The 20058-nt window shown below is 36.6% G+C and overlaps 1 protein-coding gene across 1 annotated transcript in view; it reads left to right on the plus strand.

The window, feature by feature from the left end:
- The first annotated feature begins 2593 nt into the window (after positions 1-2593).
- LOC139133911 (uncharacterized) overlaps positions 2594-20058 on the plus strand; it is a 28133-nt gene continuing 10668 nt past the window's right edge. The window contains 1 exon segment of the mRNA XM_070700693.1: positions 2594-2597. The gene's annotated coding sequence lies outside the window, so the exon portion shown is untranslated.

Here is a 20058-nt window from a genome sequence, read left to right on the forward strand (position 1 = left end):
TTTAGTCTTTTCTCTCACAGGCTTTGATTATCCAATGATCTTTGTATAAAACAGGGCACCAAGATCAAACACGAGTCTGTTATTGAATGTGAAACCTGCACAGTAATGCTGTACGACGGCGATTTTCTATCAGGTCGCTGTGACATCATAAGTTTGGAAGTAAGTGTTGTCAATAAGTGACCCTTACCATTGATGTCTATTTTTTACATCCATGCCCTTACACAATTGTTTTGTGGTGACATGCCTGCGTCAGCTCAACCAGTCCTGGTTCCAGTGGTTCATCCCAAATTCTGACAGAGATGGGTCCTTGGTAATAAATACTGTGACAAACCATCTGTAGAAGAAATCTATGTGTCACAATGGATGGTGTAGCCTTGTTCACAACTTGCTTTTTACCAAAGACTCACAAGATCAGATTATGATCGTGCTGTATAATAATTGTTCTGTGTAATTATACTCAACATCACATAATTTGTCCCTTGTTCCTTGCAGGAGTGTCCGGAGCGACTGTCAGACGGAATTTATTGGAATCCACCGGGGAATATTACTTCTTCTTCAGACGCCGAGTTCTGTTCCTCCAAGAGAGTCGCTGACACAGTTTATTACTTTTGCAGGTATTATGAACCAGATATTGATATGCCTATAACGGGACAATTTATTATTTGAGAAGCTTTACGATGATTAAAAAAGAGTCACAAGAATGGCATGTCACATCAAAACATGAGAACATATCCAAACTCCAATTATTATTGTCAGCGCACGTACAGGATGTTTAATTTCCTAGCAAAGCACATTTAGATATTTTCAATGATCTTTGAAATAAAAGAAGATAGTTAACAGCACCAGATGAGTGTGACGTTGAATTTCAACATGCAACTTTCCTACACTTTCCAAAAGCCACTTCGTGTTACATAAAAATGGTCTTCCCTGTAAAATATTGTTATCAGTTATATTTGGCTAACAATTGAAATTTTTTTTTTAATTCTCTTGCATTCCTTTATCTTTATAGAGGAACGAAATCCACAAAAAAGTCATGTCAAAATCAACGCTGCACGAAACACACCGACATAAATATTAAAGTACACACAGCTAAGTAGTACCTCCATCAATACTGCCATGTAGGCGATACATAAACGCTATATCACTACTGAATCTAGGCCTTGAATACTACACGTAAAATTGTATACATGAGTTAAGATTGGGTTTGAAGATTATTGATTACACCCTGAGACGATTAAAGCTCTGTCCTGTACAGACTATTCTTTCATTACAACATTTTAAAATATTTTCATTGTCTTGGAATTGCAAAACATAATTTGCTTATCAAATTTTCTAATTTTTATCTATACTACATTCTTTATTTTAATATTTGATGGAATGTGAAAATGACACAAAACTGTACATGATTTCATGTACCTCAGAATTACGTGCATGTACATATCAAGTTGCTTAAATTACTTTCCTTCGTAAATTGATATCACGATAAGTCATGAATGACTGAATGAACAACCCCCCAAAATATATGAAATGTTAATAACAAGGCCTTTGAGTATTACATGCCGAACCATTCTTAATTGCTTAGACTCATTCGCCTGAAAAAAGTTCAACAGAACCTTTTCATGACTTGGACAGGCAGCTGTCTTATTTTTTGAAAGGACTCGGCCTTCTTTGGAGGAAAAAGAACGTAAAGCTATCGCACTTCATATATAAATGCCTATGGTGATGAACATTTAACCCAACATCGAAGCAATCTTCATTTCTTCTTTAACACCATGGCAAACTGAAATCGACGTCACAATTCGAAAAGTGTATTTTATACATTACTTCTCTCATAACTAAACGACTTTACAAAATCAAATAAATCCATTGAGTATCAAACAATATTACAACCATTACATGATTTCGGAAATTCGTGGCAAACGTCGCACTTGAAATCTCATCTGGGTATCAAAAGCAAAATGATAACTTTCACATAATCTTTTAGGTAGCAAAAGTTAAGTTAAGGGACTTCAAGGCTAAAAGAAACTATGCTTGTAGCATCACAATCCGGCAGCACTGTACTACTTAGATATCTTCATCGTTTGTTTTTTCACGAAAATATTACATTAACATAGTTTTACTCTGATGCCAAAAATGATGCTTCAAAATAATTACGTTTAAGAACGTTCTTTTGACTCTATGAACAAAAACCAGGAAGAGTCTTTCAATGATGGTATTGTAATTCGAAACTTTGCTGCAGCTTGTTAGACTTCCATTCTGTTGCAGCCGTTTGCTTAACTTAGAATATCTACGTACGTCACTATTCACAATGTATGCAATACCAACCGACAGTGAAAAATAAAAACAGCTAAATGCAAACGTTTGTCTAAGTGTCAGAAAGTTCTGTTGATTTTCACTCACAGTATTGTGATATCAGAAATGAACAACAGTGAATCAGCCAATTCAAAGCCTCATACTTATGCGGTAGTTTGAATTACCAGTACAAAAAAAAAAACATCAGAATACTTCACTTGTGTTAGCATTTACTAATAACAACGGTTTTTATAGAGTTCTGCTACTCATGAGAAAATATCATCAGCATGCTATTGGATGATGGGAAGTATAAGGTATATTTTTATTTGCGTAATTATGGAAATCTGTAATTTCATAAAAACAGAGAAAGGTTTCAGGGGTCCTGTTATTAACAGGAACACTGAGAGGGCAACGAGCCACGCATAAAGGCAAGAATTCAAGCACAGGTAGGTGCGTTTTGCTTACGTTCTGTATCTTTTGTTTGGCCTGATAGTAAAAAATGTACTGAGAGGTTCATTTATAACAATCCATTATGCAAATATCAGGTGCCGCCAACAAAACTGTTGGTGTAAAAAGTTCGTAAACGGTTTTCAGCGGTAGGACGCATTAAAAACGAAATGAAATTAGGGAGATGGAAATGCGTGGTTAATCATTGATTAAAAGAGGGTTATTTCGTACAATTAATGGCAGATCGAACCTTTTTAAGCATTTATAACATTTATTTTAGTCCTTATACAGGTCAATACAAGCAGAAAACACAGTAATAGTGGACAATTTATTGCCTGATGTTTTATTTGTTGCCTTTGTTTGCCCTAAATACAAATTAAAATACGTGTCTATATTTGCTGTAAATGTAGTGTAAAATGTGTGCCTTTATTGCATGCATTATAGTTTGATGTACGTCGCAGTGCTAGGGTGGTGAATTGCATAATTTGAGAGCTAGGTCTCTGAATGGCTGCTTAAAAATGGAGTTTGTTTTGCATAAGTCAATAAATGACACAAGACCTTCGAATTCCTCCAGTAACTGAGTTAAATAGATTTCTCAGTTTGCGTCGACGAAGTACTCACAATAAAGCAGTGCAAGCGAAGGTAAGTGAGTGAAAAATATTTATAATGCTATTTGGCAAAGCAAAGAGGTATGCAAACTATAGTCTCTGTATGTATGTATGTATGTATGTATGTATGTATGTATGTATGTATGTATGTATGTATGTATGTATGTATGTATGTATGTATGTATGTATGTATGTATGTATGTATGTATGTATGTATGTATGTATGTATGTATGTATGTATGTATGTATGTATGTATGTATGTATGTATGTATGTATCTATGTATCTATGTATCTATGTATGTATCTGTGTATGTATCTATGTATGTGTGTGTATATATGTATGTGTGTGTTTGTGAATGTGTGCTGTCTGAGAAAAAAGAACTGAAAAGCATAAAAACAGTTGCCTTGGAATTAATCGATGCCGATACGAAAAGTACCGGTTAACACAAAAGCAAAGCTGCAGTCCTTGTCGTTCCATAACTGTAAAAAGTTAACATGGAGATTTAAAATATTGAGGATTTTCTCTTTCTATTATCATCACATTAACAAACACACATTTCTTTCTTTAATTTTATCTAGTAGTACATTTAATCTCATTCTTGGCAGTAATATATGATTGGGGAAGAACGAACATGCTTTGATAAAAATGATCAAATTTTGCGTGGAAAAGATCGCTGACATCCAGCACTTAAGGTTTACTTTAGCTAGTGATATTCATAACTGGTTAAAAGATAGAATCGCCTGTACGTGATGCTATTTCCAAGCAAGTGTTTTCTGTGAACTGATTGAATCATACTTGAACGAAAACTTGTGAAAACCCAAATTTATATGTTCCATTTTAGGATATGTGACATTCAACTCATTAAACGATCAAATCTTACTTGAATGAGAGGGTCCTTAACCCGATTTTTAGTTGTAATAATGATAAAAATGTGAAAATAAATAAATGCGAATTCCATGTTTGTGTTTGGTATTAATGAAATGTATTGAATGAAAAGGTTCTGAAGCCCGACATGTTGTCTTTACTTGCAGTGAGTGATGTTCAACTGATTAAACGATCTAATCGTACATGTACTTTAACGAGGGGTTCTGAAACTCGACTTTTTAAGTTTTGACCTATAAATGTGAATTTATGTTCGACACAATTGACTATTGAATAAGTACCTAAATAAAACTTTAAATAGCCCGAAATTTATTTGACACAGTCTTAAAATCCGAGTTGTGAAAGGAGAAGTCATCAAACTATGCTTGAATGAGATTTTTAAAGCCGGATTGTGACTGTTCTGACGTGACATGGTAGTTGTGTTTGATATCGTATCAGTGAGAAAAGAATGTAGATGTCTTGTACATGTACCATAACTGCTAACAAGTCAATAAGTGATCACCAATGTAATGAAAGATTGGCTGTCGTCAATTGTCATTTAGACATCAGCATAAATTCACCATATTTAACGATTGTGTAGTGTCGCATTCCTTTAAAAAAGAGGGGACAAAATGACTGGGAAGAGTGTCTAATTGACAATTTAGACAACTCTAAATGCGAACCGTTCGAGAGCAGGACATAATAATCAACTGTCCTTTAAAAACGCACCAAATATTTGAGTATCTTTAACTGATTTTTCACAATACATCCAACGAGTATAATATACTTTGTTAGCTCGACAATAGAAGATTACGAAAATTGTGAAAATGTTTCAAAACATGTTTGCGTTTTGTTTGTTTTGCTCAAGAATGTGCGTTTTTGAGTTTTGTCACTTAATCAAGTATTAGAATGAGAAAGTAATGGCCGTGGATGAGCTGTTACCGCTGCAATCGACAGCGGGGTAAAGTGTTTGAAAAACTGTGTCTTTGATTGTTTGATGCTCCGCTTCGTTTTGCTAAATTAATCTTGAAAGTGATAAAAGTCGATTCTGAATAATGAAGCGGCTTCTGGTCCTGTCTGTCACGATATCGTTTGTTTTCGCAACATTATTGGAACTTTGGGACACGGCTTTGTGGAAACAGTCACTAACTACCAACTGGGTGAAGATAAGGCTACTTACACTCTCCAGAAGTTGCGATACATTGCCAAAAACGGAACGGAGTAAAATGCAGAAATCCGTATGGGCCCTTAAAGTCGCACAAAGTCATTTAAAAATTCTATTGGCTCACATTTTGGGGGAAATTTCCAGCCTGTATAATAAGTTCGAGACTTATAAAAGTTGTCTGATACAACGTTGATGAGGACGTCAGTATTAGTCTTATTGGCATAAAAATGTACTTCTTTTGTGGATATACATTTATGTCGGAATCGGTTTTGGACCTACAATGATTGGAAACAGGTCAAATCTTTCATAGGTATCCTATTGGGAAATTCAGAATAAGATTAAGTCATAGTTACGGTTGTCGTCGGAATACTGCTTTCTTCTAACTCTTCCATCAGTACTATTGTGGTTTTCCCGTCAATGTGTTTGACAGCTTACAGAGCGGGATACTTTGGTTTTAATAGTGATAGTTTTACAGTTCCTGAGCTATATCTCCATCCTGCAAAAGAGGCTGAGATACCAGCAAATTTTTCCATCCATTGTAAATGAGAGTGTTAAAAATGACGTGTTGCATCGGCTAAATAAACTCAGCAAAGCATGGCATGCATTAACTCCTGTACTCCGGTGAACTTGCAAGGTTAATGACCCTGATTGACCGTATGTCAAGTGTTTGGTGTTTTGGTGTTAATTTTGATAAGTCAATTCGGTCGGGACCAGTCACTCGAATACAAACAAAACAATAGTGTTCAGTCTACAAATACAGACGCTGTTATGACAAGTGAATAGTAGCTGTTTCAAGCTTAAGCTTCTCAAGCTTAACAATCTGCGAGTTTCTCAATCTCAGTTTTTTTATTGGACTAAAGTTTATCGGCGTGTGGAGGCTTTTCATGCAAAAATTGACCTGCTAGGAGGCTGTATGTTGAGAAAAGGTCATTTATAGGCTTGAAACTAAGCAAAATCTGCAATGCAAGTTTATTCATTTGAATTTCAAGAGAAAAGGTGGGAATATTCTGCCAATTCGGGTATTTTCTACACTCCTGCGGAATCTTCTTTTTTATTCGGGGTACCAAAGAACGCCCTCACACGACCGAGTACTCGATACCGCTTCATTATGGAAATCCGGTCACGACATGCGACATGTGACCTGCGACTTCAAAACTGCGACCTGCGTCCTGCGAGTTTGAAACATGCGTCCTGCGACTTCGGCATTTAGACCTATAGGTGTAACCTGCGACTTCACAACAGCGACCTGCGTCCTGCGTGTTTGTCAAACTGCGACCTGCGACTTCACAACTGCGACATGCGACAACAACACGTAACGTTTCATGGTGTTTTCCTCAGTATTAGATTGGAGGCGTCTTGCGTGAACTTTAATCCTTTGAGCGCCAAAGTCTATTTTTGTCCCCTTTATATAATAAACCCCTGTCAATTTTTCTCCAATTTTTGCAAAAATTTTGGGAAAAACCTGTAGCCAATGAGATGTGATGTCGATTTGGTCCAAAATTATCAAAAAATTACAGAAAATTCATACAATTGGTAAAATTTTGCACTAAAATTTTGGTGGAGAAAATTACAGCGCTCAAAGGGTAAAACGTGGAAAGGAGATTTAACGTTCAACATCGATCAATTAATAATATTTTAGATCATGTGGGCAGAAAAGTTCCAGAAACTAACTCTGATGTAGACGTTTAAATTCTATTGCTATTGCATTATTTCAGATCAGTTTGCCTTTCGTAAGAAGTAAAATAAATTTGTGCTCTTCGTTTGTGGAATTCTCTACCGTCACACCTTCGTGCACTTCTATCGCTGGTTGAATTCTTTCGCTGGCCGATTTTTGCGTAGGCCAGCGGTGCGAAAATTATGCTCTGGTCGCGAGAATGTGGTAAACGGCTGTTTTAATACAGTGCAATGGTGTCCCTCGTGTTTTTCAGGCTCATGTTCAGAGCAATGGTGCTAACAAATCAAGACTGATGTCGCACTTTGACAAACACGCAGGTCGCTGTTGTGAAGTCGCAGGTTACACCTAGGTCTAAATGCCGAAGTCGCAGGTCGTATGTTTCAAACTCGCAGGACGCAGGTCGCAGTTTTGAAGTCGCAGGTCACATGTCGCATGTCGTGACCGGTTTTCCATACTTCATTGAGAGGGACAACATTTTCTGACGCGAACTCCTCACCTCACTTCACACATTCGTAGGAGTAAAAAAACTGTTTTTATCTTCACATCTTAATCTGAAGTAAGCAAAACATTTCCGATGCGGAAACCCAAACTCAGGTAGTACTTTATTACGCACTATCTCGTGACTAACCGAAGCAGTCGGAATTATGGAAGACCGGTCACGACATGCGACATGCGACCTGCGACTTCAAAACTGCGACCTGCGTCCTGCGAGTTTGAAACATGCGACCTGCGACTTCGGCATTTAGACCTAGGTGTAACCTGCGACTTCACAACAGCGACCTGCGTGTTTGTCAAACTGCGACCTGCGACTTCACAACTGCAACATGCGACAACAACACGTAACGTTTCATGGTGTTTTCCTCATTATTAGATTGGAGGCGTCTTGCGTGAACTTTAATCCTTTGAGCGCCAAAGTCTATTTTTGTCCCCTTTATATAATAAACCCCTGTCAATTTTTCTCCAATTTTTGCAAAAATTTGGGAAAAACCTGTAGCCAATGAAATGTGATGTCGATTTGGTCCAAAATTATCAAAAAAATACAGAAAATTCATACAATTGGTAAAATTTTGCACTAAAATTTTGGTGGGAGAAAATTACAGCGCTCAAAGGGTAAAACGTGGAAAGCAGATTTAACGTTCAACATCGATCAATTAATAAGCCATTGCTTTCGCTTTGGTAAATCGTTCACCAAGTCTGGCAAAACTCAATTCATGTACTCCAGTTCACTCATTTTCATCTGGAGAGATAATTTTATGACGGAAATGTTGACAGTACGTGTTAATGCATGGAAAATAATATGCTACGTGATCTAGGCATTTATATGTTTATATTATAATTTCAAATTATTTTAGATATTCTTCGTCTGCCTTACCTCGCTTCTTTCCTTATGTTATCGACAAACCTTTTGATTTTTAGATATCTCTGGTATTTATCCTCATTTCACTGTGGTATAACCATCTAGCTGTCTGTTTAATTCATCAGTTGTCCCCCCCCCCGTATCATAACTGCGTCAGTGTCATTGCAAACATTCGAATTTTCAGTTATTGTCGTTCATTTTCTAACATTTCCAGTTTTGTTCCAATTCTCTAGTGATTGATCATCGGATGTTGCCATCTTTTCGTCTAATTTCATTTTTACTTTTCGTCAAAAAATCGAATTGATCCAACTTTTGTTCAGTTGGAAAAATAAAAATATTCTTACTGGTTAACTTCGGACTACATTTGTCTACACAAATACATATGCAAAGTAAAGCAGTTAAAATAATACTGATATTGACAGAAGTGCAAACATATTTGCTAACCATGAATAGCCAGAGACGACTCGACTTTCTTATAGATAACGCGAGTTAAAACTGTAAAACAGGACATAATTAAACCCTCCTACAATCCTATTTTCAGTCTTTAAGCCTAATATGTACATACTATAATATGTACATATTATTTTTTGTGTGTATATAATATTTTAGATCATGTAGGCAGAAAAGTTCCAGAAACTATTAAACACTGATGTAGACGTTTAAAACCCTATTGCTATTGCATTATTTCAGATCGGTTTGCCTTTCGTAAGAAGGAAAATAAATTTGTGCTCTTCGTTTGTGGAATTCTCTACCGTCACAGCTTCATGCACTTCTATCGCTGGTTGAATTCTTTCGCTGGCCGATTTTTGCGTAGGCCAGCGGTGCGAAAATCATGCTCTGGTCGCGAGAATGCGGTAAACCGGCTGTTTGAATATAGTGCAATGGTGTCCCTCGTGTTTTTCAGGCTCGTGTTCAGAGCAATGGTGCGAACAAATCAAGACTGATATCGCAGTTTGACAAACACGCAGGACGCAGGTCGCTGTTGTGAAGTCGCAGGTTAGGCCTACACCTTGGTCTAAATGCCGAAGTCGCAGGTCATATGTTTCAAACTCGCAGGACGCAGGTCGCAGTTTTGAAGTCGCAGGTCGCATGTCGCATGTCGTGACCGGTCTTCCATACGGAATGACAGTGAACTAATCTCCACAAATTTTCCTGCGACCTGAAAGACATCTTGGAGCTAAAATTGATTTCTCAGGAGTCATTTCACAACTGAAGCTCAGGTTATACAGTTATTGCTCAGGTTAGAAAACTCAAAATGTTTCCACAGATATTTTAAAAATGTTCAGACAGGGCAGAAAAAAGCAAATAATAAAACAAACAATCGTCTACCCTTTGGGTTGACATGGGGTAACTCAGGGTAATTAACCTTACAAGTTCACTTTTGTAAAGGAGTTTCACGCATGCCATTTGTTGTTGTTTTTGTCCCGATGAAATTGGGGAAATATTGAGCCGATGCTCGATATCGTATCATCCTTTATTGACCTCTGAGTCCGACAAAGCCGCACGTCACAACTTCCATAGTCATAGCAGATAAAATTCGACATGTTGTCCTTCAGACGACATTTAGTTTAGTCCGTTGGAGATACCAGATAAAACTTTGGTAGTTTCCCATGATCTAGGCGTCCTGCTTTGTCGGCAACAGCTAGTACAGTTCCAACAACAACCATTTTTCAAAGTAAGATCAGCGACCCTTCTTCCTTTGCTGGCATTATTCCAGGAGTTCGATCGAGCTGTTGGCCTTCTTAGGAGATGGCTGCAGTACATTCTGTTTTGGAAGGGTCTCCGTGAAGAATTTGGCAGGTTATAAAAAGGTTTGACAGTGTTTTGCGTACATATGGGTCAAATAATGCCAGTTGTAACAGACAACAGATCTACTTTATTCATTTTCATCTCAACAGATAATTTGATGGCGGAAGTGAAAACATTTTGGTGTCAGTGCACAGACAATGATATGCAAAATGATTGGCATCTATGTTTATATCATGTGTTTCGGTTATTTTATATTTATATTATAGTTGATGTATATGTATATATTGTTTTAGATCCTGTATGAGTAAAAAATCTACAGATTAACTGCACAGTTGTAACAGACATAAGTTTCTATTATTTTTATATTTATATTATATATATATGTATATATGTATATATTATTTTAGATCCTGTATGAGATTTAAAAAATCTACAAATTAACTGCACTGTAGACGGCTAAGAAAATATAGCTTTAATTTTTTCACACAAGTCTGCCTTTCGTCAGAAAAAAAAATGTTTACCCGACAAAAGAAAAATGGCAACAACGGATTTGATTGACACCAAAATCTCGCACCCCATGAGGGTGTTACCGCCGGCAGGGAGGGGAAAGGCTGCTCCTAGTCCAATGCCAAACCCCTTCTCCAGGTCAAAGCCTGGTAGCCCCAGCACGAGAATGTCATGGCGCGCCTGGGAAACGCCTAGACTATCGCCAGGTGTATCGATGTTCTCATCTGTATTTAAATGATGGCAAAACAGCAAAACTCTATCATCAGTTTCTTTCAAGCTATATCACCCACGATTAAACACCGTAGCAAATTGTAACTCGCGATATGATTACTTCTGTCCACATGGAAAATAGGAAAGAAGGGAGAAAACGTGGAAAACGTTGATTATAACGTCGAAGGAGAGATTTTTTACCGAACTTTTCTTACGCAGCGTTCAACAACAACGTTCAATATTTGAATGCATCTGCATAATAGTCATAAATTAAGCCAAGACCCAGGCCTTTACACACTGCATAATTAACACCTTATTGTTTAACACCTCGAACAGAGTGGTGGGGGAAGTTGAGGAACTGTTGTTCAAAAGTGTATACAAGTATGCTGTGCACTGATCGTGTTGGTTTAAAAGATTGTGACTTTAAATGAAACTAAGTGCTGTAAAAAGATAAAGTTGCATTAACTTTCGATTAATTTTGCATAATTTTATTCCTTTCGTAAAATACGCTTTCTGTTTCAAAAACTAACACTTTTGTTGAAAAACCATTGTAGATATTATTGGAAGTTCCTCTTTCGACAATAAGGTTGCATATTATCAAAGAGCCAGTATCTACAGTTTTGGTGAGTTCTTCCCTCGTTCTACTCCCCAAGTTTGAAACAGCTTCTACAGTATTTAACTTGTCATAACAGCGTCTGTATTTGTAGACTGCACTACAATTCTAGTCCAAACCAGGATTGACTTGTCAAAATTAACAACTCCGTCTGCTCATGTACTAACCGAGTAGACAAGCTCAATACTGTGTATCTCACGACAGTGAACTAATATCTATTAAGGTTCCACCGATATTGGAAAATGTTGAGACAGGGCACAAAAACAAAACACCAAAACAAACACTTTGGACTGTCATGGGGTCAATCAGGGCCATTAACCTTACAAGTTCACCGGAGTACAGGAGTTTAATGCATGCCATGCTTTGCTGTGTTTGGTCTCGATTGATTTGGCGAAAATATTGAGCCGATGCCCGATTCTTTCGCAGTTAGATCTCTTCTGAAAAAAAAGTATATCTTGCCCTGTTTGAACAATTTCCAATATTGGTGGAACCATTATGGAGTTTAGTTGATTTTATTAATTAATTAATTAATTTATTTATTTATTTATTTTTTATTTATTTATTTATTTATTTTTTATTTATTCAGCTTCGACATGAAGTCAGGATGAGTCGCACAGGTGACTGACACCTATAGAAAGCAACCCTCCACAAAAGAACAAATTTTACAAGTTACACATACAAATGAAAAACAGAAAAGACAAATGAATTAAGATAAATTCAAAAATATAACAATATAAATATAAAAATACTATGCGAAAAAATTCAAAAAAACCAGAGAAATTAACAGAGACTGCAACTTTTACAGTGGTACTTTGCCACCCAAGTAAGTGTTATCAGAATAAAATTTATTGTTTAACTGACCCGTGTATTACCTAACACTTGTTGAAGATTTGCCATGAAAGGGCATTACATTACATGAGTAAAAAGCTCTATTAAAAAACGAATGACGAAAACATTCAGTTTTAAAAAGTGGCATCTTCATGGAAGTATCATCAGGGGATTTGAATGTGACAAACTGGCTTAAATTTAAATCATACATACCAATAAAACATTTAGCTAAAAAGACACAGTCATTTAATTCTCTCCTGTAGCTCAACGGGAGCAAATTCAATTTAATCATACGCTCTTTATAATTCCTCTCCTGAGGATGTCCTAGAATATATTTGGTGGCTATCTTTTGGACACCTTCAAGATGGGGTTTTCTTCAACTAACTGATTGTCACGTGGATGGCTTTGGTTACTCAAAAAGATCGTCCGTAAGGATATTAATACCTGACTTTCAGTTTTCTCGCCTGAGCAATACTTGCTTAACTTGAGCTTCAACTGTGAAAGATTGGAGAGAAATCAGTTTTAGCTCCCAATATGCTGTTCATGGTCGGTGATGAAAACTTTGTTGAGATTACTTCACTGTCGTCATGACGAGTACTTTGGTTACCCTTGAAGATAGTGCGTAAGGAAAGTATTACCTAAATTTGAGGTTTCCAACGTGCAGAAATGTTGTTCGTTTGATCGTGATTAAGATATGAAAGATACGTGATATAAACACTTTTATACTCCTTCGTATGTGTAAAGTGGGGTGAGGAGTTAGCGTCAGAAACTATTGTCCCTCTCAAGGTAGCAGTGTCGAGTACTCGTCCGCGGCCGTGTGCGGGCGTTCTGTATGACGGTTACCGCAAAAAAGTCCAACCGGGAGCGCAGAAAGTTCCTAAACTGGCCGAATACTCCATTCTTTCTCTTGGAATTCAAATAAATAAACTTGCTTTGCAGATTTAGCTTCGATTCAAGCATAAAATTGATTTTTCTCAACATATATAGCCGTTTAGCGGGTGTATTTTTGGATGAAAAGCCTCAACGCGTAGATGAACTTCAATCCAATAAAATATTAGAATGTTACATTCGTTTTAGAAGAGATTTAGCTACTGCGCCACCGGCTCAATATTTTCAACCAAATTAATCGGGACCAAACACAGCAAAATGCGTAAAACTCCTTTACTTAAATCAGGTGGAGGGACAGTGCTTAAATGAATTTCTAAGGTTGATGTGACCCCATGTCAATCCAAATTGCAGATGATTGTTAGTTTTGTTGTTTTTATTTTGTGCCCTCTCTAAACATTTTCCAATATCGGTGGAACCTTAATAGATATTAGTTCACTGTCATGAGATACAACAGTATTTTATATTATATATATAATGTTTATTCAGTAATATAGGCCACCGGCCTTTCTTACAATTCTTGTAAAAATAATACAGACAAACTTAGGGGCAGTTATACATTATTGCTCGTGGATAATAAGTTTTCTCTTCGGCTGAAACTATAAAAGATGAACTTAGATAAATTGATAATAGTACTAGGATGTTGTGAACTGAGAAGATTCACAAACTTCGTTTCTGTTGGTAAGTCATGACAGTAAGACGGAAGAAAACGTTTTCTTATGTCACTATACACTGGACAAACTAAACAAAAATGAAACTCGCTTTCTATTTGATTGTCATTACACAACTGGCAAACTCTGGCTTCCCTTGGAATATTTTCAAATCGACCACTCTCAATACGCAAGTTATGATTCGACACTCGAAATTTACATAATGCTCTTCTAAATATCTCCACGTTAATAACACATAAATATTTCTCAAGCACAAGGTTATTTTTATAAAGGCGATATGAATCTAACTTAGAAGTATCGTGAAGGTTCCGTGTTCCATTGTTGGAAGCCAATATCAAAAGATCTTTGCTTAAATGCAGATAAGAAAGATGATGCGTCACCTACGGCTTGCATATCCCATACAATACCAAAACCATAAGTTAACAACAAATGCTTAACATTATAAGCCCAACAACTGTATCCCTTCTCAGCCATTTCAAATTGGTAATTGTAACACATTTTAATATATGTGGCATTATCACTACTAATTAATTTGAGCCAGTATTTAACAATACGACCAAGCCTCATGACTCGTAGAGGCACTCTACCAAGTTCTCCCAAAGCAGCATAATTACATGTTCTGGTACCAACTTTTAAAATGAATTTACAGAATAGGGTGTGTACATTTTCCACATCAGGACCCTCGTGGAAGCCCCACACTTCGCAACCATACATAAGAATCGGTAAAATTTTACAATCAAATATTCTAAGTGCAATGTTAACATCTGAATTTTTAAAGAGACTAAGGTATTTCTTAATTCTATACAACACACTTTTACCGTGTTTTGCCAATTTCTCTTGGGCGCTAGACCATACGCCCGAGCAAGAAAATTGTAAACCAAGATAGTTAAAATATGAAACTACTTCTACATGTTTTCCATCTAAATACCATTTTTCATAATTTTTCAATCTTCCTCCCTTCCTAAACACCATAATTTTTGTCTTAGATGAGTTGACTTTTAGCTTCCATTGCTTACAATACATACAAAGCCTGTCAAGTTGTCTTTGCAACCCAATTACATTACTAGAAGCAATAACTAAGTCATCGGCAAATAATAAATACAATAATTTTAACATACCCACATAGACACCACTATACAATCCACTTTGTAAAGTTTCACCGATATCATCAATAAAAATATTAAACAAAAGAGGTGATAATACAGACCCTTGTTGAACCCCAAATGTACAGTTGAAAAACTCAGTTACTCCATGCGGAGTCCTGACACATGCTTTTACATTACTATACATGGATTTTAATACTTTAAACATTTTCCCTTTCATACCTAATTTCAAAAGCTTGTAAAACATAGCGGTACGATCTATTCTATCGAAAGCTTTTTCAAAATCGATAAATGCACAGTATAACCTTGATTTGTGTTTAACTAAATACTTCCATACTGCAGTGTCTAAAATGAAAATGTTATCAATGGTACTACGATTTTTTCGAAAACCAGCCTGTGATTGTGAAATAGGGCAGTTGATTTCAACAAATTCAGATATCCGGCTATGCATAATATTACAAAATACTTTACTGACAACAGGAAGTAATGTGATCCCTCTATAGTTGTTCACAGATTCACGAGAACCCTTTTTGTAAAGAGGGACGATCATACCCTTTACCCATTCTATTGGAAAATTACCCGAATTAAGAATTGCATTACAAAGTTTCAACAATATCTCTCTAAATGCACTACCGCTAAACTTAAAAAATTCTACAGGAATGCCATCAAAACCCGTAGCTTTACCTTGCTTGAGTTTCTGAATAGACGAGTTAACTTCTTCAATTGTAATAACGTCATCCAGAATGTCAGTATTTACAGTAATGTCATCTATTGAGTTACTATTTACAAAATCTTCTGAAGAAAAAGAATTGTTTACAAATTCGTTCACTTCTTGGTAAAAGTCACAATAACTATCGTCAAAATTTCCTGGAATATTAAACAATGTCGCAAAATAATCGATCCAATCTTCTGGCGAAATAGTATCCGGAGCACCAGGGGTGAAAGGTCTCAACATTGACCAGAATCGCTTCGAGTTGGCATCCTTGGCAGCTTCAACAAAGTCCCTCTGTTTCAAATCGTCGTAGTTTTTCTTTTTCTGTCTTAAGGTGTTGCGATAATTACGTTGACTGATTTTAAAGTCACTGAAAGAAGTTGCACTAGGCGTATGTTTATGTAATTTAAGAGCTCTTTTGACTTCAGATTTTAACTTGCTACAGTCTTTATCCCACCAACCATTTTTCTTTACACATTTCTTGTCGACCTTTCTTTCCACCATACATTGAAGTGATTCAAATATTCAATGGCATTATTTATTTGCCCATCACTTATTTGTCTATTCAGTTCACACATATCGAAGTTTTCAAATTCATTTACCCAGAAATTTCTTACATTTTCAATAAAGTTGTAATTCCATTCACATTTAAACAAGTTATTTTTTATGCAACTATTATTTTCACGTATATTACTTATTGAAGGGTTGTTACATGTAAATAATTTCAACTGAAAAACGATTGGTTGATGATCAGATTCCATTCTTGTGTCAATGTACATATCTTTTACAAGATTCAAATCAGTATAAGGTAGTAACACATAGTCTATTACACTTCCACCATTTTCTGTGACATATGTATAGTCACCACTCCCCTTTTCTTTAAAATATCTACCATTGATAATTTTCAACCCCGTACTTTTACATAAATCAAGTAAGTGTTTACCAAAACTATTCACAAATATATCACGTGATTCTCGTTGGGGTATATCAGGGTTGGTAACTCTGTCATCAATGGGTAAGTATTTGTCATTACTTTCCATACAATCACTCAGAGCACCAGTGCGAGCATTGAAATCACCGCACACACACACAGGACAATCGTCATACATAGCTGTGAAATTCGCCAGTTCGTTTTCAAGCACCTGAACCCACTCATCATTTGCATAAGGCGACGACCCTTCTGGGGACAGATACACAGTGCACAACAAAAAAGACTTGGTTACATAATTTACACAGAGAGTAATTTTCACCCATAAGAAATTATCGGAAATACTGGGCAGCTGTTTAACACTGACACAAATAGTTTTCTTGACAAAGCATGAAATACCACCTGAGTACCTTCCAAAATTAGAACGTTTTTCCCTTGCCACGTTTACGCATATATAATTATCCAAATTGAACTGGGTGGAGTTACGGGCCCAGGTCTCTGTGAGGCAAATTACATCGAAATTTGTTAAATAAGAGATGAAATCACAATCCAAAAATTTGCTACTTAAACCATTTATATTCCAACAAAGAAATTGCATATCGATATCCTGTTGATGGCTAGTATAAATTTCATCTGTGTGTGAACTTTCTAAATGACAGTCTAAGTTCGGAATGCCTACATCATGTCTGTTATTTCGGCTTCGGCCTAACCCCTATGGGCGCGTTGAACCAACGACACGAATATCCTTAGAAACTTCGTCGAAGAAATAAAGTGATCCATCGATCTTTAACTTATCATGGTTGAGAAACGCACGTTTTCCGTCATCCCTCGCTTTCTTCAGAAACGGACCAGATTCTTCCTGGCTTCACGAACCATCGGAGAAAAAGTCCTCAGCAACTCTAAACTTGGAATTCTTCAGTACACGTCTCGCACACTGTAGAACACGATCTCTTTGTTTGAATCTCGAGAACTTGGCCACTATCGGCTGAGGATATGACCTAGAATTCGTCAATCTATGGACTCTCTCGAATTCAAATTCACTCCCGTTCAACTCTAGGGACTCGGAAATAAAAGTCTTTACCTTGCTTTCAGACTCTCCATGTTTCGTTGGCCGATTGATCGATACCGTGGAACAACAAGTTGTCACGCTTCATTCTCCCTTTCAAGTCGTCGACTTCACGGGACAAAGCACTGACACTGCCTCTCAAAATCTGGTTTTCTTCGGCTAATTTTGCAACATCTTTATGGCTTGTTTCAAGTTCTTTTCTCAAGGCAATGACTTCCTCCTTCAGTCCATCGACTCTTCCGTGAACATCTTTAACCGACTTGTCAATCTGACTATTCAGGTCAATTTTCAGTTCGCGGATTTCACGGATTACATCAGTTATATCAAAATTCTCTTCCGGATCAATTGCTGGACTTGAAATTGTTCTAGATTCTCTTTGATTTAACTCCGTAAGTCTAGTTTGTCGAGGCCCAGGGTTGAGTTCTATGTCACCACCAATGGTCAGTAACAACGGCACGAACACCAGAGACCTTGACTTACCCGATAGTCTTTCACAGCGTACGAGGACACTGGTAGAGGAGAAACGTTGACCAAAATCACAACGACGGGTTACTTCGCATCTTAAATCATTCTGGTATTCGGAGGTCTTCAGTATATTCATTAAATTCACATTTAGAAGCTCGTAACTCAGTGCTAGTGCCAAACTTATGACAAACATGGTGGCCACAGTCCTATGCAAAAGATCAAGACCAGGTGGCCAGTCGCCATATTCCTTAGTGCCATTTAGCCAAGGATCAACACATCGCCAGTATGTTGGCTGAGAAAACACACCAATGCGACTTCTCCACAGCTGCAAGGAGATACCCATTGTATCAGATATTGTTGTTCTTGGATTTTCGATACACAGTATTGAGCTTGTCTACTCGGTTAGTACATGAGCAGACGGAGTTGTTAATTTTGACAAGTCAATTCTGGTCTGGACTAGTCACTCGAATTCAAACAAAACAATAGTAGTGCAGTCTACAAATAGAGACGCTGTTATGACAAGTGAATAGTAGCATTTTCAAGCTTAAGCTTCTCAAGCTTAACAATCTGCGAGTTTCTCAATCTCAGTTTTTTTATTGGACTAAAGTTTATCGGCGTGTGGAGGCTTTTCATGCAAAAATTGACCTGCTATGAGGCTGTATGTTGAGAAAAGGTCACTTATAGGCTTAAATCTAAGCGAAATCTGCAAAGCAAGTTTATTCATTTGCACTCCGAAAGAATAAGCGGGAATATTCTGACAATTCGGGAATTTTATGCGCTCCACATTGGTCCCGATTGATTTAGGGAAAATATTGAGCCGATGCACATTTCTTTCGCACGGTTCTTTCAGAAGTACAAATCATACTAGGTTCTGTTAAACTTTGTTTTCAGGCAAGTGAGTCTAACAAATTAAGAATGGTCGACATATAAGATTTCATAGATTTTGGGGTTTTTTCATTCAATCATTAATGACTTATCGTAAAATGAATTTACGGAGAAAGTAATTATAATTATAAAAGTAATTATATGTGTATGTATTTTATGTATATTGTATTATATGTGTATGCATTTAATTCTTCGGTACATGGAAAAAAACACAATATTTTGTGGCATTTTCATTTTCACTCAAATATTGAAATAAAGCATGTAGCATAAATTAAAAATTAGAAATTTTGATGAGTAATTGATGTTTTGCAATGCAAAGAGAATGAAAATATTTTAAAATGCTGTAATAAAAGAATAACGGTCTGGACAGGACTGAGTTTAACCGGCTCATGGTTTATAGAATGACCTCATCAGATGAAATCACAAACACAAATCTTCAAACCTAATCGTGGTTGTAGCATTTTACGTGTAGTATTAACGACGCCTACATAAGGTACTGGTATAGCTAAATCGATCACGGATTTACAATATATGTACTGGTAATAGCCATTCCGAAACGACAGTCATTCTCAGCTTTCACCGCTTTTGAACAGTAATATTAAATTTTGAAAAGAAAGTTCAAATATTCACGTACGGCTTTCACGGCTAAAACTAGAAAATTGATAGCAAAACATGAATTGTCACATTACCAGGTCTATGATATCCTCTTGATCTGCTAAAACTGCAACATATCTAGGAGTCTTCGATTTACCAATACACGGACCACTAACCCCATACGTTTGAAAAATCGATTGAACTCAGATATTTGTGGAATTCGAAGGTCTCGTGTCATTTATTGACTTTTGCGAAATAAACGTCATTTTTAAGCAGCCATTCAGAGACCTAGCTCTCAAATTATGCAATTCACCACCCTAGTACTGCCACGTACATCAAACTATAATGCATGCAATAAAGGCACACATTTAACACTACATTTACAGCAAATATAGACACGTATTTTAATTTGTATTTAGGGCAAACAAAGGCAAA

Source organism: Ptychodera flava, chromosome 5 (assembly GCF_041260155.1).
Source record: "Ptychodera flava strain L36383 chromosome 5, AS_Pfla_20210202, whole genome shotgun sequence".
Lineage (NCBI taxonomy): Eukaryota > Metazoa > Hemichordata > Enteropneusta > Ptychoderidae > Ptychodera > Ptychodera flava.